The following is a 23,869-nucleotide window of genomic DNA, read 5'->3' on the forward strand; positions in this document are numbered from 1 at the left end:
ATCCCCAAATATCAAACAATCACAGCTCTTTTAACGGCTCAAAACCAGCTCTGTTCAGAACGGCTGGTTTCACAAACTGACAGCAGCTTTTACTTTGAAAAATATTAATTTAAATGTGTCGTCATCAATAGTTTAACACGCCACAGACAAAACAAGAGACCAACCAACCAACCAATAACTAATGGAAACAATAACTCACTGGTCTGAGCAGCACAACTAAATACTACATGGTAACAACCTTCATCCTTCAACCTTCCTGTTGCCATAAAAGATCTAAAAGAAAATCAGTGTTTATTCAATTATTTATGTCCAACACTTCCATTTTGAGTCCAGACTGCCTCAACCTCACACCTGTAACTGAACTAAACAGAATCTCTCTCTTTGTTTTTTCTTTATATGTTTGTATTTCTGTATTTGCATATTTTTCTACTTATGCTTCTGTAACAACATGTGGTGATAAATAAACCGTCTCATGTCTTCAATCAGCAGCACACATGCAGCTCTTTAGATCGCTGTTCTCCACTTTCTTTTTCTTTTAACAAACAGCTTTTATCGTGTCTTGTATTGTACGACTTGATTGGATGTGCTGTATTTTTAATTTTTAAAACGCATTTCAAGTATTTTCTCTTCTTCTAAAGCTCGTCACAGTGATTTATAGTCAGCTTTTCATTTCATTCCTCCTCCTCCTCTTCTTCCTCCTCCTCGTACGAATCGACTTCAGGAATGAGCGACCGGCTCTGAGAGGAAGAAGAGGAGGAGGAGGAAGAGGCAACGGTGCTGAATTAAAATTAAAATATCATCACAGAGTCATGATGTGAACGGACCGAGGCTACGACCGAACATCAGAGACGCTGTGAGACGGATTTCACCCCGAGGTCAGAGGAGAGAGAGACAGAGATCTCTGACGATGAGTTCAATCTCAGAGTCTCAGAATAATAAATAAAAAGAGGAAACTCACCTGAGAGCCGGTTGAGGTCTCTCTCTGAAGTCTCTGAAGCGACGGTTTAAAAAATTGAAAAAAAAACAAAAATTAAAAACCCAACAGCAGTCTCCGTCTGGTTCGCCCTCAGCAGGTGTCGTCTCTACAAATCCTCCTTTTTAACCACGATGATGATATGATAAAGTGTCAGTCAGGTGAATCCTCTTCCAACTTAAAAGCTGTAAAAACTCCCGGTGCACCTGAACGCCTCGGGTCGGTCCGGTCCGGTCCTCGAGGTTTTTTTTTCTTCTTGATCCAGTGGTGAGAAGAAGAAGAAGATGAAGAAGAGAAGAGAAGTGTTGGAGCTCAGCTGGACGACACACAACCCTCTCTCTCTCTCTCACAGGTCACTGCCCACTTCCTCTTCCTGTTATTGTTGTCCGTTTTCCCTGCTGCTGCTGCTGGTGGTGGTGGTGGTAGTGTTGCTCCCGGTTACCACTCCTTTTCCTGTCCTGGGGAAAAAAGAAAAAAAGAGGGAAAGAAGTAGAAAGAAGAGAGACAGAGAGATGGAGCGAGAGCAGCTGAAAGACGCGGGGAGAGGCAGAGGAAGCAGCCGGCTCATGTTCATGAAGCAGATGGAGTGAGAGAGTGTGTGAGGAGAGAGGAGAGAAGGAGAGAGAGGGTGGGAGGGAGGGAGGGAGAGTAAGAGGTGAGAGAGGCGTCACATCATTTCACTTCACAGAGAGAGAGAGAGGGGAGACGGTGTGTGTGTGAGTGTGTGTGTACATGTAAAGCTATACATGTGAGGACCAGTTGAGTTTTAAACCATCAGAGTGGTTCTCACTTCCTCAGACCCCTTTATAATAACTAGGTCATTATAATTAGGTTTAAGTGAGGTTAAAGGGACATTGTGTAACTTCTCCTGTTATCTATTCACGAAAATCGATTATTTCATTCAAATAGGGATGTCACGATTACTTGTTTTCACAATTAGTCTTGATATTAAACGCCACAATAAATTAATCGTAAAGATTCCTAAATATTGTCACTTCTCAAAAAAGATTATGTCGGACTGCGACTAAATGGTCGCATTTTGCGACTAAAATTTGAGTACATTTTTCATCTATTCGCGCATGTGCGACCAGTAAATTTGCCGTTTTTTTTTTTTTTTTTTAATGACCACTGTGATTGGCTCATGTGTGAAAAGAAATGTGTGTTTCTCTCCGCTACATCTCGGAGGAGACGTCTTTTCACAGCAGAGCTCCGTGTGAAACAGCAGTAGACACACAGACCGGCGACCCGCGCGCATGTGTGTGTGCTGAACATCACCCGCGCTGTTCTTGGATGAGTTTACCAAGTGGTGTGTCTAAACATTATAGTTTATAATCGTGTAATAATAATAATCGTGATAATCGTAACACCGTGATTAATTCTCTGACAATAATCGGACCAAGAAAATGTATAATCGTGACATCCCTACGTTCAAAAGTCTGTTTTTCATTAACCAGTAATCCCCCCCATCAACAAACTGAAGTGTTCCTTTCAGCTCTGAATGAGCCGTTCATATCATTCATATCTACATGGAGCGGGTAAGCTCGGTGCTGCTGCCATGTGGTGTCGCCATGTTTTTACGTTCAGTGGCAGCGTGACGGTAGGAAACCATGGAAACTCAGCGGAGACACCGGAGCTGTTGGCTCAGGTCGAGGTGGCGTCTGTGAAAAGTCACCGTGGTAACGCAGTGAGGAGGAATGGAGCGTTACACTGATGCTGCATTCACCTGCAGTCGGGCAGACGGCCGTCGCTAACAAACCAGATGTCATTTTAGTCACAGAAGTCCAGAGAAAGCCGGTAAAACGTGGGTCAGGTAAACAATACCACATCGCCGTGACAACATATTGTCACGTGTATTCTTTTGCCTCGTGCTGACGGACCACTTGCTTACATAGAGGCTTGTTTATGCCGTTACGTGCAGCGGCTGTCGTCCGTCTGCCGTCTGCCCAATTTCAGGTGAATGCAACATGAAAAATACGATTGAGTTACTTGAGATATACAACCGCATTCCTACACAATGTCCCTTTAAGAGTAATGGTTAAGGTTAGGGTAAGGGGCTAGAGAATACACTATGTCCTCACAAAGATAGCATTACAAACGTGTGTGTGTGTGTGTGTGTGTGTGCGTGTGTGTGTGTGTGTGTGTGTGTGTGTGTGTGTGTGTGTGTGTGTGTGTGTGTGTGTGAGTGTGTCTGAGTGTCGGTGTGGATTTATTATTCATGTGTGTGAGATAAGGATTAAGTTAAACAGGTTATTGGGGATAATCCTCAGAGATTTCCCCACATGAGGCTAGTAAATATTTCACGGAGAGACTTCGGTCGGTGTGTGTGTGTTTAATGGATGGAGTGTGTGTGTGTGTGTGCGTGTGTTTCAGGGTGTGTGTGTGTGTGTGTGTATGAGTGTATCTGACAGAGAGATCTTGTCTAAGCCGCTAAATGAGATGAGAGGGGTGAGAGAGAGAGAGAGAGAGAGAGAGAGGGGTCGGTCATCAGTAATTTGCTGAATTAGACAGGAAAGCCGACTGTGTGTTTTTACATGAAACCTCTCCTGTGGCAATAACACTCTCTCTCTCTCTCTCTCTCTCCTTCTCCCTCCTTCTCTCTCCTCCCCCCATCTCTCTCTCTATTTGCTCGCTCTCTTGCTATTTGCACTTTCAGCTCGACTCCACATGCAATATTTTCATTAGGAGCTGCGAGCGGTGGTGTTGTTGTATATCGGCACGACGAAAACCAACATTTACTCTGAATCCTTTTTTTTTTTAGTCGCAGCTTTAATGCATGGCTAGTCTCTCTCTCTCTCTACTTCTTCTTCAGTAATCCGATTGGTCAGAGTAACAATGTTTTTTTTCCATGAGGAAATACATTTTTTTTTTTTCAACTGTTTCGAATTGAAGGATCCTTTTGCGATCGGCTCCCTGTCTGGTTTTTAGGATTTAAAGGAGACATATTCTGCCCCTTTTCCACAAATTTAAATAGTTCCCAGGTGTCTTAATGACATGTCTTTGGTCAAAATACCACAAAGATCAAACACCACAGCTCTTTTTACGGCTCAAAACAGCCCTGTTCAGAACGGCTGGTTTCAGTGCCTGTCCCTTTAAATGCAAATGAGCCACTGCTTGCCCCGCCCCCTCTACAGGTACCTGTACTCATAGGTAGGGGTGGTATTAAGCAAATTCGAAAACTAATGACATCATTGGATGACAACTGAGGGAATAGCTCATAAAACTACATGGATTTTAACCTCAGGAGCCTGAAAATTACAGATTTTTTTGTCCATTCTCACATTTTGCGGGCCGGAAGGCAAAAAAGGCAAAAAATGATATTTCCATAATATGTCGCCTTTCAGATTAAAGATTTAAGATTTAAAATGACCACTAAACCGCTAGCTAGGCTACTATTAAAGAGAAACTATGCAGGATTTTTATGAAAGTTAAGACTACACAAACAGGCTACAGTCTATACGTCGTAACATTGTATAGGCCTATGTTACCTACCTATACAGTATAACGTTATCCACCGCTCCATGTAGGCTATTGATTTTTCGCCGGCTTCATTGTAAACAAATGCACATGGCCAGGCGTAGGGTTAAATAGCGGAAAAGTGACCAGACTTGCATAGTTCCCCTTTAAGGAAAACATAGCTGAGCTAACAGACTAATATCTAAGCTAACAGGCTAGGCTAGGAAAACATCACTAAGTCAAGAGGCTAAACTACAAAAATGCAGCTAGGCTAAGCTATAAAAACATAGCTAAAAAAAAAAGCTAGGCTATGAAAACAGATCTAAGATAACAGGCCAAGCCAAGAAAACACATCTAAGCCAACTATAGCTAAGATAAAAGGCTAGGCTATCAAAATGTAGTCTAGCTAAAAAGGCTAGGCTACGCACACATAGCTGCATTTGCCTCCAAAACAACTCTGTCTCGTAATGTTACATGATTATCTCATAACGCGGTGAATGAACTGAAACGTGTCCAAACGCTGCATTGATACAGACGGGACAGGTTGAATTCCTACTTACTTAATGTTTGCTATCACACTTTCTTCTTGCACCATGGACCAGTTTGGGTTTTTCTGTTTTGTTTTTTGCACAATCCTAAAAAACGACCTGTTTCCACTGTTGAACATCTACATGCACATACGCAGCACTTCACTTCATGCTCTTTTTTTCTCCCCTCTACAAACAGACCAACAGAAAAATAAAACAGCAGGGTGCAAAACAAAAAGCAGTGAAGAAAGAAGAAAAGTGCTGGAAGGAAACTGTGGATGTGAACAGAAGTAGAAGTATAAGGAAGTTTTATTTTATGACTCAACACATTTTTTGTTTGTCTGTTGAGTTTCGACTAGATGTGATTTTTTTTTTTTGTTTGTTTGTTTGTTTGCAAGAGAAAACTCCACAGGTAAGCTGATAAATAGATAAATAAATAAAAAAGCATTGCCATGGTAACAAGAAGCCAGTGTTTACCTTTTGGTAGGCAACAGGACATGACAAGTGCTCTCATGCTGCGTTCACCCAGTCACCGACCCCCTGACCTCCTGCAAGCAAAAAAACATGGGACAGCACAATGATTCATAATGTAAATGATGTCAGTTTAATTCAGCTTATCTTGACTTTTTATTTTAAATAATTAATAGTCTGTGATTTTATGTATCTGCATTTATTACGTAGGTCAGTGGTTCTCAACGTGGGGTCCTTGAGAGATCTGACGGGGGTCCCCAATTTATTTCTTGAAAATTTGCCACTTTTTCTAGATTTTTTTTTAACTTTTTTGTTTTAGAAATTTTACCACTTTTTTCTAGAAAATTTTTACTTCCTTATTTTGAACATTTTTTTACGAGAAATTTTACCACTTTTTTCTAGAATTTTTTTTTTTTTTTAATTTTACCACTTTTTGTAGATTTTTTTTAAAACTTTTTTGTTTTAGAAATTTTACCACTTTTTTCTAGAATTTTACCACTTTTTCTACTATTTTTTAACTTTTTTGTTTTAGAAATTTTACCACTTTTCTAGAAAATTTTTACTTCCTTATTTTGAACATTTTTTAACGAGAAATTTTACCACTTTTTTCTAGAAGTTTTTTTTTTTACCACTTTTTTAGATTTTTTTTAAAAACTTTTTTGTTTTAGAAATTTTACCACTTTTTTCGAGAAAATTTTTACTTTTTTATTTTTATTTTGAACATTTTTTAAGAGAAATTTTACCACTTCTGGCTAGAAATGTTTAAATTTTTTGGGAGAAATTGGACCACTTTTTTCCAGAAAATTCTCTATAATATTTCCAAAAATTCACGCCATTGGCCCTAATTTAAAAGTATAAAAACGTAATGTTCTTCAGTCTCAGAATAAATATTTGTGTATTTCTGGTGTTTACTTCTAAATTTGGTCCAATGGGGGTCCGTGGTCTAATTTGTGTCAATTTAGGGGTCCTTGATGTACAAAAGGTTGAGAACCACTGACTTAGGTAGTCTACTCAATGCAGCGGGTTTTTATTATAGCAGCTTATTATTAATTTTTGAGAAGCTGTGCCGTGTGCCTTTGCTGTAAATCATCTTCACATAGAATGAATCTTTATTCAACAGAGCGGTGACAGTGATATGTGTGTGTGTCTGTGTGTGTGTGTGTCTGTGTGTGTGTGTGTGTGTGTGTGTGTGTGTGGGGAAAGAAAGAGTGAGGGAACAAGAGCAAGAAAAAACACAACCAGTGTGTCCTCTTGTCGTCTGTCGTGTTGGAGAGTGACGGTCGTCCCACGAACAAACAAACCGATGATGGAAACTCTCCTGTTTCACGTCTCTTCTTCTTTTTCTCCTTCTCCTCTGTGTCTCTCTGTCATTCTGTCTTTTCAAAATAAAATAAATCATAATAAAAAATAAATAAAGTCCCCCCCTCATGCTCTTCTTGGCCTAGTTTTTTTTTTCCCTTTCCCTAAAAAGAGACACTTTGGCGCTAAAAATTGCACAATCCCTCGCTCCAACTCATGACATGTGAGGAAAAACGAGTGACGTCCCCCTCCCTCCCCTCCCCCCGCCGGTGGTTTGACTGGAAGACGACCGCCGGGAGATGAAACGTCAAGAAGTGGAGGACTGACGGAGAGAGAGAGGGAAGAAGAGAGACTATAATGTGTAACATGACAGATTTTTTTCTACATCTGCCTAAAGGATTCGCTTTCATCTTTAAACACAACAAAGCTTCGGCAATAATAAACATATTCAGTGGGGAGAAAAACTCACCACTAATCACCCAACAAAGACATGACGGACAGGTTCAAAGCAGTTTAAAACTATTATTCTGATGTTTTGTTTTATTTTTATCAATGAGAGGAGCGTCACAGTTACTGTAGCTACGGTGGCCCAGAGGGCTCAGCACACAATGGACAAATTCAGAACACATCAGTTTGACAACACAAAAAAAAAAACACATATGTTGTGTTTTCTTTTCACACTAAATTTATAGCACATTTGTTCATCTAAATTTTAAGTTTTCTCTTAAAGGGATAGTTCAACATTTTGGCAAACTGTCCCACTGCCATAATCCCTATAGTCATAGCAGTAGGTTTGTTACCTTTTAATTGTCGGTGCAAGCTATTTTTAGAATGGTGGAGCAGAGCTGTGAGCTGCTCAGAGCTACGCTACAGAGGCTAATGGGATTTCTTGGTTTCCCTCATCAAACTCATCAAATACACAATCCAACAACTCCACAACGCTCTGGTGGACAAGTTGTGACCTGCACATTCACCACGCTATGAGATAATAACACAACGTTACCAGACAGAGTTGTTTTAGAGCATACATGGGCATTTTACGGCCCGCGGGCCAGACCCGGCCCGCATGCCGTCTCAATCCGGCCCGCGAGCCGAAGTGCGAGCCGAACTGGTATTATGACCCGATTGCTTTTATTACGTTGATGCGCACTAATCAGCTGTTTGAAACAGTGACAGCCCTGTTAGAACAGGAGCCTGCACATCGCAGACAGAAAGTAACAACGTAACCTCCTCCAGGTAGAAGACAGTGATGAACGGCTGCTCAGTCTCTTTCTCTATCGGACACCGGAGCTCCGACGGAGGAGGGAGAGCAGCCGCTCTGCTGCAGCTTTTCTCCACAGCGGAGTTTCTGACCACCGCGACCCTGTCAGCGGTAGCCTAGACCGCGGGACCGGGCCGGTGTTTCACAACCCTCCGTCAGCCGAATCATAACTGCTGACGGTTATAAAGCAACATCGCGGCACCTAATTATTATTTCTCAAACACTAAGGTTTAGCAAACTGTGATTAAATCGCTGGGTTTTCTGACGTGATCGACCATATGACTGATTGTAGCCACGTGCGTCTGAAGCCTCCATCCACCAATGGCTACGCTTGTAATCAAATCAGTCTTTTTTTTCATGTTGGTGCTGTTAGGCAGGAGCAAAGGAGTATTGTGTTTCTTCATAAATAAAAGGTTATCTACATACAAATAGAACAGTCTCACTGAATCAGAACTGAAAAGGATCTGAGTGCTTAATTATAATATTCAGGTGTCTGTGAACATTATTAATTGGTGCAGTCATTTATGGTCAGTAAGTTTTGATAAAACAATCTGCCTTGAGTCCATATTTATATCATAATACAGCATGTTTCTTCAGTGATCTGTGATGGATAAAAGTTGAAAATGCGATTACATTGATTGTGGGCTGTCAGCCTATTGTAATGCAATCATTTCCACCAAATATATGTAGTTATATAGGCTAATATATAATTATATATAATTCAGCAATAAATATTTGATGTTTCAATTTGATTTCGAATCGTGTGGCCCTTCACTCACTTTATCGGAGTCAGTGTGGCCCTCTGGAAAAAATAATTGCCCACCCCTGTTTTAGAGGGATATACAGAGACTGTTGATGAAAAACTGTCCCTGAAGGCAACGCACATCAGCGGTTTTGCATGAATTTCCCTCTAAAACAACTCTGTCTGGTAACGTTGTGTTATTATCTCATAGCGTGGTGAATGTGCAGGTCACAACTTGTCCACCAGAGCGTTGTGGAGTTGTTGGATTGTGTATTTGATGAGTTTGATGAGGGAAACCAAGAAATCCTATTAGCCACCGTAGCGTAGCTCTGAGCAGCTCACGGCTCTGCTCCACCGTTCTAAAAATAGCTTGCAAAGGTAGCGAACCTACTACTATGACTATAGGGATTATAGGGATATTATAGGGATTATAGGGATAGGGACGTTGAACTATCCCTTTAAATTGCAGTATGTTGACCCTTCAGAGCCACTGTAGGAATCTAATCTGAATCTCAAACAAGCACAAATTTACTCCAAACAAGTGAAAGAGATAAAAATCCAGTTTTGTTACAGGGATTTTCTGAGTTATAACTTAATCTTTGTTTCTTTAGCAAACTCTATGAAACTATAAACCATTTCCTCATTAGTTATTTGTTGTCGTCCTCTGTCATCACACACTCTGCTGCTGCTGCTGCTGCTGTCATCATCATTGTGCTTGTGTTGCAACAGTTGTGCCAGTTGTTGTTATCTGCCGGCACCAGGCCACCTGTACTTGTGTAATTACCAGACCAGTGGTGGTGTAACCGGACCTCCAGTCTGTCGAGCTTTAAAGAAACACAGGCGTTTAATTAGACCTGCTGATTAAAAGGAACCTTATATCAATATGACTTCATAATCAACATCTTTACATACAGTGGCATCATGCAAAAGTTTGGGCACGCCTGGTTTCTACTGTCTGTTAATGTGAACAGTTCATCAAATGGAAGATGAAACAATCTCCAAAAGACATGAAGTTAAAGGGATAGTTCACCCAAAATTGAAATTTCACTCATTATCTACTCCCCCTCATGTGGACTAAGGGCTGGGAGAAGTTTCAGAGTCCTCCGTGGCTTCTCTGAGTTACAGGGGGTCTCGGCGTAGCAGTGCATGTCCATATAACGGTTGTAAATGGATACCAACTGTCTTCGTAACAAAAAGACACACCAAAAAACATCCAAATACCTCCATGCTGCTCGTATGTAATGTCTGTCTTGTATTGAAGCCACGAAATGCGAAATTGTCCCGAAAAAAATTAAATAAGTTTGTTTGTAGCGGAAGCTTCTCGAAGCTCCTCTTCCCGGTTCGTCAAATTTGGACAAACTGGGAAGAGGAGCTTCCACTACAAACAAGCTTGAAATATAGACTTATTTAATTTTTTCCGGGACAATTTCACATTTTGGGGCTTCAATACAAGACAGACATTACATAGGAGCAGCATGGAGGTATTTGGATGTTTTTTGGTGTGTCTTTTTGTTACGAAGACAGTTGGTATCCATTTGCAACAGTTATATGGACATGCACTGCTACGCCGAGACCCCCTGTAACTCAGAGAAGCCACGGAGGACTCTGAAACTTCTCCCAGCCCTTAGTCCACATGAGGGGGAGGAGATAATGAGTGAAATTTGAAATTTTTAAACATGAAACACTCTTTTTTTTCAATATTTTCATCAATATCAGTGTATTATTTTACAGTTTCAGAGCGAAAAAGGGAAACAAAGCAGCAGCCTGCAAAAGAACGGGAAACCCAGGAGACTTGAGCTTATCAGACAAGATATTTACTATTTTATGTTTCCAAATTTTACATATTTCCTCCTTTATGTGATGAGAAAGTTATCGGACGAAGAAAATCTGCAGGTTTCCTCGTTTCCAGATCTTCTTCTTCCTTCAGCCGGGTTTTTTATCAGGGATCTGTGGGTCTTATCTGGTAAAGAGAGTGATTACAGGTCTGGAGGCTGAAATGAGTCTTTCTTGCTGCCATTTGACCAGCACTTGCATCATCAGGTGTAGGACTTTTTATTTTTTATTTCTTTTTTTCATTTTTTTTATACGCTGCCTACAAGATAGAGAGAATATTGACAAGTGCAGTGCAGAATAAAGGCATGTCATGATGTGACAAAAGGCTCAGGGACGACGAGGACGGAGAAGCGGGAGAAGAGGCGCCAACGAACCTGAAACATTTGATCCGTTTGTGCAGCGCGTTGAAAGAGAACTTCACCTTTGACCCCGGCTTGGAAAACGAAACCAACCCCTCAGCGGAGTGAAGTTAAACACTTTTATCCTGCAGATCAAAAGACAAATAGAAAAATGTTTCTATTGGGGGAATATGGAGATTAAAAAAAAAGGTGAATAGGTTGTGATTAATGAAACACGAGGTCGTCGGTGCGTAAAAAAAAAAGCCTCTGGAAGTGATTTCACCTTGAAGCTGCTGCAGCTCTTTAACATGCGTTTCATCCAGAGACTATGAATTAGTTAGAGACAGATTACGGTGAAATATCAGAGGAGCATGAACACCCACTTCACACAGGAACGATGGTTTCAACCGCTGTTACGGAGCGACTCGAGCCTCTTTCTCTCTTTCTCTTTCTCTCTTTCTCTCAGTCACAACTCATTAGTCGCGCCGCAACACATTTGTTTATCGCACGACCGCCGCATAAAAGGAAAAGGCCGTAGAGACGCCGTGTGTGTGTGTGTGTGTGTGTGTGTGAAACGTCAGTCAGAGTTGTGTTGTTGCATCAGAAGAATGTGTTTTTCTCTCTTTAGTTTCACCTCAGCAGCTGTTTCACATCTGGGTCAAACACTGACGGAGAGATGATCATACAGTACATATAGGCTACATTACCGTATATTCTCCAATAGAAGCTCATGTTTTATTTGCTTTACTGTAACTGCTGAACTGACCCGTCTTCTATCAGAGACAGGATTTTATTTTGGAGGGGTGGGGGGTGGGGGGGTTCGGGTGTCAATGAAAAAACATGTGAAATGAAATTTTCAGATGTCTTACATGTTTTTGAAGCCAAAATTAAAACGGATAAATCACTGTTTTTCCTGAGAGACTCTCTTTCACAAAAATGCATTTTTCTCAGCTTTCTAGAAAAAAAAGTGGTCTTTTTGGTGCAACCAGGCTCTATTGAACTTAAGATAAATCAAGAATGGAACAAGGTACAAACAAATGTTTTTTCCCTAGTTAAATAGAGAGTCTCCTCTTTCCTTTGAGCTGTTTGGTGTTATCAGAGTCATAGTACAAAATATTCTATGGGTCTTGAAATATTACTCAAAATGCCCCAAAACGCTGGCACATGGCACTGACCGTTTTATAAAAGGGCTGGCACTCAATGAGTTAATTTAGAACAAATCTTCTGCTCAGTAAAGATAAAACTCCTCTCCACTGGTTCTGTTGTTCCTGTTTAAAGGGATAGTTCAGAAACAGCTGTTTGTCCTGTTTGTCGCTCCTCCTTCTACGAGTTTCCGCCAGAGTTTACCCGAGTAAGGAAAACAAATTTGATTGATCGTTATCAAGCGGGCGGGATATTTAATGTTTGGGACGAGACCGAGCTCGGTGTGTGTATGTCTCAGACGTTTGATTGGATCCAATATCAGTGGCAGCGTGACGCATAAAAGAAAAAATACCACACTTTCATCCCGGATTAACTCGAAAATAGAATTTTGCACAAAGTTTGGCCTGCATTGTCTGATAGATGAGTTATTACACTAATGTTAACACCCAGAGTGGAATTAAATTCATTTTTCTTTTCTGTACAGCTTTAAAAGAGTCCGAACAGAAGGAAATGGTCGGATCCAGAGCAGCATTCATTTACAAGTTTAACCAGCAGCAGAGATTCAACTTCTAATGAATAAATGTGCTGCTCCGCCCACAGACTGTAAATAGGCTCCGCCTCTTTCCTTGGCTCAGTCGGAGTTGGAGTCGGAGTCGGGCCGGAAAAACATGACCAGACATACCAGGTTTGGGTCAAAAACATTCACAAATAACTCGGGTCGGACCATGGGAGAATTAATTCTCATGAGTCCGGCTGCGTTGGTTCCGAGCTTCAACACCCGCCAGTCAGACCGGGTCGGGTCGCGTTTTAATTGTCAGGGTGAGAACTGAATGACGATGAGATGAAGCAGCTTAGAAAGTGCTCAAACGGTCGATCGTGGGCTTCACAAGAACTTGGAGAAAATAGAAACAGACCCGGCTTCTGATTGAGACTCGGCTTTTATTATATGAAGTTGTGTTTTATCCTAAACTGGGCCTAGTGCCATATATATTCATTCATTCATTCATTCATTTTCTATACCGCTTATCCTGCACTAGGGTCACGGGTGAGCTGGAGCCTATGTCAGCTGACTTTGGGCGAGAGGCGGGGTACACCCTGGACAGGTCGCCAGTCTATCGCAGGGCTGACACATATAGACAGACAACCATTCACACTCTCATTCACACCTATGGGCAATTTAGAGTCGCCAATTAACCTAACCTGCATGTCTTTGGTCTGTGGGAGGAAGCCGGAGTACCCGGAGAGAACCCACGCATGCACGGGGAGAACATGCAAACTCCACACAGAAGGGCCCTAGCCGGCCGGCGGGTTCGAACCCAGAACCCTCTTGCTGTGAGGCGACAGTGCTAACCACTGCACCACCGTGCCATATATAAACAAACTTTATTACTGTACAATTCAGTACAATAATACACAGGTTCATATATTTAAAGGTCCAGTGTGTAAAATAAGGGGAAAACTGTGACATGTAGCGTTAAGTTTCTAGTTTGCAGCGCTCACTCGCACTCACCCCTCCAAGTTGCAACTAATTTACCAGGACTGGGAGTATTTCAGGAGCATGGAGCGATGAGGTGAAGATCTAAACCATTTTACTATACAGTATGTCTGCTGTTTCCTCCTCCTTCGTTGGTTTATTTATTTATAAACGTGAAACTCTTGAAACGCGCTCTCTGACTGGCTGGATTTTCCCTTCAGGCTGCCGTACAAACATGGCCGCGCAAGATGGCGACACTCTCTAAAGCAAGACCCTTGTTATACAGTATGTAGATATAAAAGAAGAATTATAAGGCTACGAAAACCAAACAAATTTTATGTTATAGCGATTATACACTTATACTAATATATTCATGGGTAGTATATTCAACCTTCGAAAGAAATGAATGAAATGAATCAACCTCCTCTGATTCCAGGAGCTTTTCAGAGTCCTGTAACATCTGTGCGCTCTTTAATTTCTATTCCACCTGGGAAATGAAGAATGAAGCCGGCCAGTTGGAATAATTAGCTTTCCGCTCTTCCAAAGTGCCGTACGACAGTACCTAGATTTCCTCTGAACGCTGGCACCGATTAATGGCCAGACGTTACGTTTTGTCCTACATTACCACTGAGGACGGTCAAACACTCAAAGACAAAGAGACGAGACGAGACGAGACGAGACGAGACGAGACGAGACGAGACAGGAGCGACGTCCTCCCAGGAGACTGAGAGGCATCAGTGGGTTCAGACACTTATAACTACATGTAATTATGTGACAAAGCTTCACGGCGGCTGTGAGGATTTAAATTACTAGAGGAGGGAAAATGAATCAAGGAGAAACGACTGTGGTCAGAGTCAACACAGGACAAGACTGGTTCTACACATAGAACCAACCATACCAATACCGATTATTAAAGAAGTTGTTTTAGAGGTAAATACAGAGACTGCTTGATGGAAAAACTGTCCCTGAAGGCAACGCGCATCAGCGGTTTTGCATGAATTTCCCTCTAAAACAACTCTGTGTGGTAACGTTGTGTTATTATCTCATAGCGTGGTGAATGTGCAGGTCACAACTTGTCCACCAGAGCGTTGTGGAGTTGTTGGATTGTGTATTTGATGAGTTTGATGAGGGAAACCAAGAAATCCCATGAGCCTCCGTAGCGTAGCTCTGAGCAGCTCACGGCTCTGCTCCGCCGTTCTAAAAATAGCTTGCACTGACAATTAAAGGTAACGAACCTACTGCTATGACTATAGGGATTATGACAATGGGCCAATTTGCCAAAATGTTGAACTATCTCTTTAAGTTAATGGTTTTGAGGTGAAAACATTCGTTCTACTTCCTATTTACACTTGGGTCATGCAGTGTGTTTTCTGGTGTGTTAGTTTGGCCTGAGATCAGCTGGTTGTTCTCTTATTCCTTTTTTAAAATGCTGTTTTAAAGGGATAGTTCACCCAAAATTCAAATTGCACTCATTATCTACTAACTCACCCTCATGTGGACTAAGGGCTGGGAGAAGTTTCAGAGTCCTCCGTGGCTTCTCTGAGTTACAGGGGGTCTCGGCGTAGCAGTGCATGTCCATATAACGGTTGCAAATGGATACCAACTGTCTTCGTAACAAAAAGACACACCAAGAAAACATCCAAATACCTCCATGCTGCTCGTATGTAATGTCCGTCTTGTATTGAAGCCCCGAAATGCGAAATTGTTCCGAAAAAAATTAAATAAGTCTATATTTCAAGCTTGTTTTGTAGAAGAAGTTCCTCTCCCTGGTTCGTCCAATTTGGAACATTTTGGAACAATTTCGCATTTCGGGGCTTCAATACAAGACGGACATTACATACGAGCAGCATGGAGGTATTTGGATTTTGGATGTTTTTTGGTGTGTCTTTTTGTTACGAAGACAGTTGGTATCCATTTGCAACCGTCACATGGACATGCACTGCTACACCGAGATCCCCTGTAACTCAGAGAAGCCACGGAGGACTCTGAAACTTCTCCCAGCCCTTAGGTTGAGGAGATAATGAGTGAGACAATTAGAATTTTGGGTGAACTATCCCTTTAAAATGAAATGAAACCTTTACAGTGCGGTCGCAGCCTGAGCTTCATTATATTTTGATGAAGAACATCATGGAGCTGCTAACGGTTCAGAGGCAGCGAGGGTTCAGCTTCAGATGCACTTTGTGTTGCATTTTTATATGTATGAAAGGTGCTTATATACAAATAAATAAAGTTTGAAGTTTGATGGGAACAAGTTAACCAGTAAAAACCAGTGTCCTTGGTTTTTTTTTCTCATCAGGATCAACCACAGTGACGGAGAACAGGTGGAGGAGGAGGCTGAACAAACACCTGAACCGAGCGTCGTCGCCACGGCAGCAGCAGCAGCAGCAGCCGGGGGCGAACTGTGGGCGCCGGCTTCATCACAACAAACTATTTAGAGCAGATCAGACCGAGCTGCAGATCTATTATTCAGTGTGTTTGTCTGTGTCTGCAAACTAAAACCATCCAGCTTCTTCTTCCCCACCACACACACACACACACACACACACACACACTGTCAGCCTGCCTCACCTGCAGCTGACGGCTCTGACAGGTGGAACTCTGGGTAATGGGCTGAACACTGGCTGCTGGTTTTTATTAATCAGTGATGGATAACATGAACAACTGGGTTGAAGTTTCCATCTCTGAATAATAAAAACATGTAAAAGTTAAAGGAGTCATCACCCGGAAATCGCATTTTTCCTTGTTAAAACATGTATACTGGTGTTGGACCTCAGTGGAAACTTGCCTGAAAACCTGGGGTTTGAAAGTGGCTGAGTTTTTTCGTTTGGGCTCTTTGTTTAAGCCAGAGTAGTTCATGAGGCTGCGCACCACAACATTACGAGATTTTGATTCTGCGCCTACGGTGACGTCACCGTGGCGACTGCTTTCATAAACACACCTCTCTTCCACCACCCCGACTTCTGCCGCGCCGCCATTACGGGTTGTTTTATTTCCCACTGTAGCGCTGTTATTTCGTCACTTTATTAAGTTTTAATAATTTTTCATGCGAGAAAGTAAGGGTTTAGATCCCCAATGTGCGGTTAGTTTATCCGGATGACGGCTGTTTAGAAGTTTTCTCCGCGTTGGGAGAAGTGAGGTGCAGCCAGCTGCAGCCAGCACCAGAGGAGCGGAGGAGGAGTGACTCCTCAACCCGCCTGCAGCGCTCGTTTACCTGGCCGAACGACATCGTCATGCCGCCGAAAGAAACAGTCATTAATTTATTAAGTTTTAATATTTTTTCATGCGAGAAAGTAAGGGTTTAGATCCCCAATGTGCGGTTAGTTTATCCGAATGACGGCTGTTTAGAAGTTAGCTCCGCGTTGGGAGAAGTGAGGTGCAGCCAGCTGCAGTGAGCACCAGAGGAGAGGAGGAGGAGTGACTCCTCAACCCGCCTGCACTGCTCGTTTAGCCGATAACAACGTCGTCGTGCCGCCGGAGGAAAGGGTCATTAATTTATTAAGTTTTAATATTTATTCATGCGAGAAAGTAAGGGTTTAGATCCCCAATGTGCGGTTAGTTTATCCAAATGACGGCTTAGAAGTTTGCTTCGCGTTGGGAGAAGTGCAGCTCCAGCGAGGCAGAGGAGCGGAGAGTGACTCGTCAGCAACCCGCCTGCAGCTGCTCGTTAACCGGTCAAACTACGTTGTCATGCCCGCGGAGGAAACGGTCGTTAATTAACTTACCTGCAGGTTTGTAGAGGTTTACCGCCGACTGATTAAATTCTTTTTGAGATAAAAGTTTGTCTCATTGATGAAATCTAACAATTGTGGCAGTCGTATTAGTTTGTTTGAATGAAAAGTGAAGCTTCACACAGAGCAGCAGCAGCTTTGCACCGGGGCTCTGTAGCCTACGTACAGAAATCACCACATTTGCATCAATAAATACATGTTTTACAATGAACCGATACAATTTTGTTTTATTTTATTAAGTTATAACATGGTTACGGTACACGACAGAGCAGCATAGTATACGGTTTCCAATACAGCCTGCATGTGGCTCTGTCCTCCCTGCGTCCAATCAATGCGCGCCTCATTACATATTAATACAATGAACATCCGGACCAGTCAAAACCTCGCGCCTACTCTCACGAGAGAAAGTTGCCATATGAAAAAGTGTCAGAACAAGCTCTATGTTTGAATTTTTTTTAAAAAAATGTTTCCAATAAGTTTTAAGAACTGATTCAAAGCAATTTAAGGGGGATTGGATACATAAAAAACCAGGTGATGACTCCTTTAAGACTTGAAACCAATTAGAAACGTTGCAGTTTCATGTAAATTCACATTATGGGTGGGAGAAAAAATCGATTCACATAAATATCGCGATATCTTTTTTGACGATTTTTAAATCGATTTTTATTTCAAAAATCGATTTTTTAAATTTTTTTTAAAATATTGTGCAATGTGCATTTGTTAGGCTTTTTTACATACAGAGAGTACAGGTTTTGAAAAGGGTTTAAGTTCCCTTTATTATGGAGTATGCTAATTTATAGGCTCCTACAGTATTTGTGTGCAGATAAATGTTAAAAATGCAGACTAAAAATCGAGAGAATCGCAATTTAAATCGAATCGCCATCCAAAAAATCGTAGAAGAATCGAATCGGGAGAAAAGCATATCGTCCTAGCCCTATTATACATTTATGCGTCGTATCAAAGCCTGTCAGTGTATGTTGATATTAGAGACCAAAAACCTGACATAACATTTCCAGAAACTAATAAAAACACAGGTCTTCTAATAATCTGCAGCTCTGTTTAATGTGGATTTTTAAACATATTTGAATCCTAATGTTTTTCTTCTCAATTGCTTTCCTTTTTCCTACTTTTGATTAATTCTATATTTGAACCATATATCTTTATTTTATATTTGTGTATACTGCACATCCCTTTTTCTTTCTTTTTTTTAATTAATTTATGTAGGTTGTTGGAGAGAAACTAATTTCAAAGAGTCAATAAAGCTTCAACTTTGATATTAAATGTTAATGTTTAATACAAACACTGGATGCATATATGGAAATTTGACTTGTGAATGTGAATCCATATGTTTAAAAGTTATGCGCATATTAGACCATATATAAAGTATATATTTACATATTACATCCATGTTAGAGCATGTTAAAGAATCTGTCGTCTTATAAATACGTCTTAAAGGTATAATATGTAGGAATTCCCCCCATCTAGCGGTGCGGTTGCATATCGGAGCGTATTCTTGATGTTGCATTCACGTGAAATCGGGCAGACATCAGACAGACAACAGACGCAGTGGTCCGCCAGCACGAGGCAAAACAATACAGGCGTGACAATATGTTGTCATGGTGATGCCGTATTGTTTACCTGACCCACGTTTTACCGTCTTTCTCTCGTCGAGTAAAATGACATCCGGTTGGTTCACTGCAAAAACTCAACATCTTTCCAAGAATATTTGTCTTATTTCTTGTCAAAATGTCCAATTTCTAGTCAAAACTAAACTCTTTCCACTTAAAATAAGACTCATCACCTAAAAATGAACTTGTTTTTAGATCATTTCCACTTGTTTCAAACAAATTTTCACTTGAAATAAGTAGAAAAATCTGCCAGTGAAAGCAAGTTTTTTGTGCTTGAAGAAAAACTTGCTCCACTATCAGATTTTTCTACTTATTTCAATTGAAAATAGGCTTGAAATAAGTAAAAAGTGTCTAAAAAGAAGCTACTTTTTATGTGATGAGTCTTATTTTAAGTAGAATGAGATTTGTTTTGACTAGAAATATGACAAATATTCTTGGTAAGATATTTGAGTTTTTGCCGTGTTTGCCGACGGCCGTCTGCCTGACTGCGCCTGAATGCAACACCAGTGCCTCCGTCCTTCCTCACACTACACAGTGGTGACAGTTTTACAGTAACAGGCCGAGCCCACAGCTCCGCTCAGTTTCCATGGTTACCTACGGTCACGCTGCCACTCAACGTAAAAAAAAAAAAATGGCGGCGATGCAACATGGCCGCCTCGGTTCGGTGCGTCACCCACTTATGTATTTGTAACGACTTGTAACAACTCATTCTAAGGTACCAGAAAGCTTTCATTTGTATGCGGCTGTGATTCCACTTCAGTGAAATACGGATTTATGAAAACAATATTTTATTTTTGCTAATAAAAAGCCAAATAAGTTACACACTGGGGCTTTAATATAGGCACACATCCAAACTTACTACGCACATATGCAACAATATCATAATAATATCATAGGTGACACATATAGATTGATATAGTGACAGTAAATGTCACATGTCACTGTTTCCTCTGCTGGTGGCTGCTCCGACACAGTCGCTGCTGTTTTGTTTTCTGTCGACTACTACATGGTGTTTAAACTTGAAGTTAAAAAAAAAAAAAAAAAGTTGACGTATTCGGAGCAACAGCGGCGGCGTTTCTCCATGGAAACGAAACAAACAGAGAGAGAGAAAGGGAGAAAGTGAGAAACGCTCCCGTGACCTCGGTTAGAAAAACGTCGTTTCAATTTTAACCAGCTTGAATTGTTACGGAACAAAGATGAGCAGAGACGGGACATTAACCCCTACTGTGTGTGTGTGTGTGTGTGTGTGTGTGTGTGTGTGTGTGTGTTTGTGTAAATAGACAAAGATCCCTGAGGACAAATGATGAGGAGATGATATCTTGTGAAGTGTGCCCTTTAAAAATAGCAGGGTCGCTGTCAACATTAGTCTGGATGAGCTTTCTGTTTCTGTGTGTGTGTGTGTTTGTGTCTCTGTGTGCGTGTGTGTTTGTGTGTGTGTGTGTGTGTGTGTGTGCGACCATGGTCTGTGTGTGCATTATTATGTGTGTGTGTATTAGAGACCACTGTATTTGTCTGAGTTTTATGTGTGTGTGTGTGTAGACAACAGCTATTAGGATCTGTCATCATGCATGACTGAGCTCTACATGCCCTATGAGTGTGTGTGTGTGTGTGTGTGTGTGTGTGTGTGTGTGTCCACAGAGAGGTATGAGGTGCATTTAACCAGAGCTCCTGTGACTGATGTACATGGTAATGTGAAATACTGCCTGAGGGCGACACACAGGGAGAGAGAGAGAGAGATGGAGGGATGAGAGAAGGAGGAGGAGACAAAGAAAGAGCAGAAAACAAATAATATGAACATTTACATTTATTATAATATATAAATATATATATATATATATAATATGTCATAATCCTCCCTTTTGTTACTTTGTTCATCTCACCGTTGTCAAATGAAAGTCTTATTTCTCTGAGAAAACAAAAACAACTGTTTCACTTTTATGTTTCAGTTTTGTCTGTTTCTACTGGGATGTTGCACAAAGTTATTGATTTTATTATTATTTTCATTATTTGTTGCATAAAGGAGAAGAAAAAAACTAGAAATTACAGCCGGGATGGAACAGAAAATTCAGAATATGGGAGGTCATGTGTATTAGGGGTTGTACAGCCAGTGCACTATTTGTATTCGGTTTTCGGGCTTTTAAACAAAACCTTGGATTCGTTTTCGGGAAGAAATCGAAGTTGGCGCACTGACTTCAGCTGAGCTAGTGCTACGCCGAGCTAGCCGACTAACTTCCGCTTTAGCTCTCGGCTAACTAGAGCGGGAATAAAATAATTTAATCGTGCGGCTCTGAATGGATCAAATTCTGGTAGTGAAACAAGTCGTTTTGCGGGGGTTGTGACACTCAAAATAATTATCCACCGTTTTATAGCCGCTTCTTTTCCCATTATTGTCTATGAGAAAAACGCTAAGTTGTTGAACGGTGAGCCTGGAAGTATCGGTGAGCACTTCCTGTCTACTGTAATGCAATGCATGCTGGGAGTTGCTGTTTCTTAGCAACCCTAACGTGAACCAGTTTCTTAATGAAAAGAAACTTCGGACAGAAAAACTATTTGGGATCAAAGCGTTATTCGTGTACTTCCGAATACGTGTTTGGGTTTGGGTACATCCTTAGTGTGTGTGTGCATTTGCATTTTCAGCTGCAGCTACTGAGTCAACGTTAACTTGTCTATGTTACATGTTTATATCTTTATATACTGTAAATACTTCCATGTTTATTATGGGCTGTAAATTGATTAAAATGTGTGTCCATAGTCGTGATGAATTACAAATTTATCACACTTTTTTGCTTCTAAATGGGATAAAAACGATGTTTTTCTAGTGTTTAATAATGGAAAAATATGCTGCTTTATGCAAACGTAACTTTATGATACATGAAACAAAAACACGGCGGCTCCATCTGAGTAGAAACTGGAAGTAGAGACGAAAACTGTGGCTTTACATGGAATTTGTGTTATTATTGTGTTAATGTAATGCACCTTATGACTTCATCCAGAGAAGTGTTGTATATTTGTCCCCCAGGACCTTTATATATATACTGTATATTTATTTATAGGCTATATGTGTATATACTGTATGTGTTTGTGCTCAGCAATACTGTAGCTCTTTGTGTTGCAGACGTACAAACCTTTATTTATTTTTTTTGTCACTGTTAAAATAATAAAAACCCATAAACCATCTGAGTGTGAGTGTGTTTATGAGCAGCAGCTTTAAAGAGGAGGAACTGCAGGTGTAGATCATGTCAGGGTGAGGTGGAGGTGAAGAAGGAGAGGAGGAGGGAGAGAGGATTTATATGCAACGCCTCCATTAAAATCTCCAGATAACAACCTACAAATTTCTCCCAAACGGCCTCTCCTCCCCGCTGCCTTGTCTTGTTTCACTCCCCCCTCCCCCCTCCTCTCTCCCCCTCTCCTCCCCTCCTCCTCTCCCCCCTCGTCTCACCCACCTGTCTGTCTCTTATTGCTCCTGTCTTTCATCACTCCCTTCTGCTCTGTGGCCGAAACCTATCAGAGGTTGAATCAATGACGAGACGTCTGAGGGTGTCTCTGTCTCTGGGTGTGTGTGTGTGTGTGTGTGTGTGTGTGTGTGCGTCTGAGATATGGTGAGAGAAGATGTGTGTGTGTGTGTGTGTGTGTACGCCTTTGAAATAAATGTGTGTGTGCATTTGTGTGTGTGTGTTTCTTCCTCATTATGGAGATATTTTTTGGATTGTGTGGTTTAATGTCCTCTGCTTTTGCTCTCAGCTCATAATCTCATATTGGAGAGTGTGAAAGAAAAAAAAAACACATTTACCACTGTGTGTGTGTGTGTGTTAAGTGTGTGTGTGTGTGTGTGTGTGTCTTAGAGGGAGAGCTAAGCAGTGGATGCTTAATAATGCAGCGTTGTGCGACTGCCTCTCTCCTCTCTCCTCCTCCTCCAACAACATCCTGATTAGAGATTCGGGGTTTGAAAATGTTAATGCTTTTAACACAGTCGCTGCTCATCGGCATCAAACCGGAGGAAACACACACACACACACTCACACACACACAGAGACGTGCACGGAAACATAGGAAGTGACACGTACATGCCAACCTATAAGGCAGACACACACACACACAGCTGGTGCAGGAGGAGCCTCTGATCTTCCTGTTACTTTACGTTGAAGTAACTTGTCTCCTCTGTTTCCTCTCTACCGGTCTCTTGCCATGTTTCCATCCAAAGTGATTCGAATTACTGGGAAATGTGCATTAAAAGAAATTCGAATCGTGTGTGTTTCCATCTACGGACTTTGCCCCCCTCCCCGGACGGACTGGACGGTCTGATTTGAACACATTAGCGCGATTTAGCGCATATGTTTATTACCTTCATAACGCTGGATGCGCTGGTTGATAAGTTTGGTTTTTTACTAGGGGTGGGTATCGCCAAGGACCTCACGATACGATACGCATCACGATACTTGAGTCACGATACGATATTGCGATATCCAAATTTTGCGATATATCGCGATATTCTACGATATTCTACATAGTTCACTGAAAAATGTAAAAGGCATTATGCATCTTAAAATCCGAGTTGTATGTACATCAGACGATAGTGATAATTCATGGGACAAACTGAGTCAAAACAATGTAATTCAAATTATCCATGCCATTTTATACAAGTGCAAGTTACAACAACATATTTCAATTGGATTTACGTCTGAAACATGATTTATTATTTGAAAAAAAAAAATCGATATTTAAATATTGAATATCGATATCGTATCGCGGTATAAAGTATCGCGATATATTGCCATATCGATATTTTTGCCCACCCCTATTTTTTACTGAGGAGGAACTATGAGGAAGTGCAGTGACATCATTATGAAGGTGTGTGGGGGCTTTTATTTTGCCGTGGCGGTGTGCCACAATTAATTACATGTAGTGAAACCCTGATGTTGTGAGTGAACTGCAACACGGGAGCGGACGGGGTGAAAGTGCGCTACGTCACACTTAATTCGAATCATCAACCAAAACCCGG

At 41.2% G+C, this 23,869-nt stretch overlaps 1 protein-coding gene and 1 long non-coding RNA gene across 2 annotated transcripts in view; one reads left to right on the forward strand and one right to left on the reverse strand.

Annotated features, from left to right (window-relative positions):
- Positions 1–1,106, reverse strand: part of cdh5 (cadherin 5) — a 50,003-nt gene extending 48,897 nt beyond the window's left edge. Inside the window, exon 1 of the mRNA XM_085799328.1 lies at positions 959–1,106. The gene's annotated coding sequence lies outside the window, so the exon portion shown is untranslated. The remainder of the gene's footprint in view (positions 1–958) is intronic.
- LOC146973073 (uncharacterized) overlaps positions 1–23,869 on the forward strand; it is a 430,259-nt gene that overhangs the window by 144,367 nt on the left and 262,023 nt on the right. The gene's annotated exons all lie outside the window — the stretch shown is intronic.

Source organism: Trachurus japonicus, chromosome 15 (assembly GCF_045865225.1).
Source record: "Trachurus japonicus isolate A0001 chromosome 15, Traja_1.0".
NCBI lineage: Eukaryota > Metazoa > Chordata > Actinopteri > Carangiformes > Carangidae > Trachurus > Trachurus japonicus.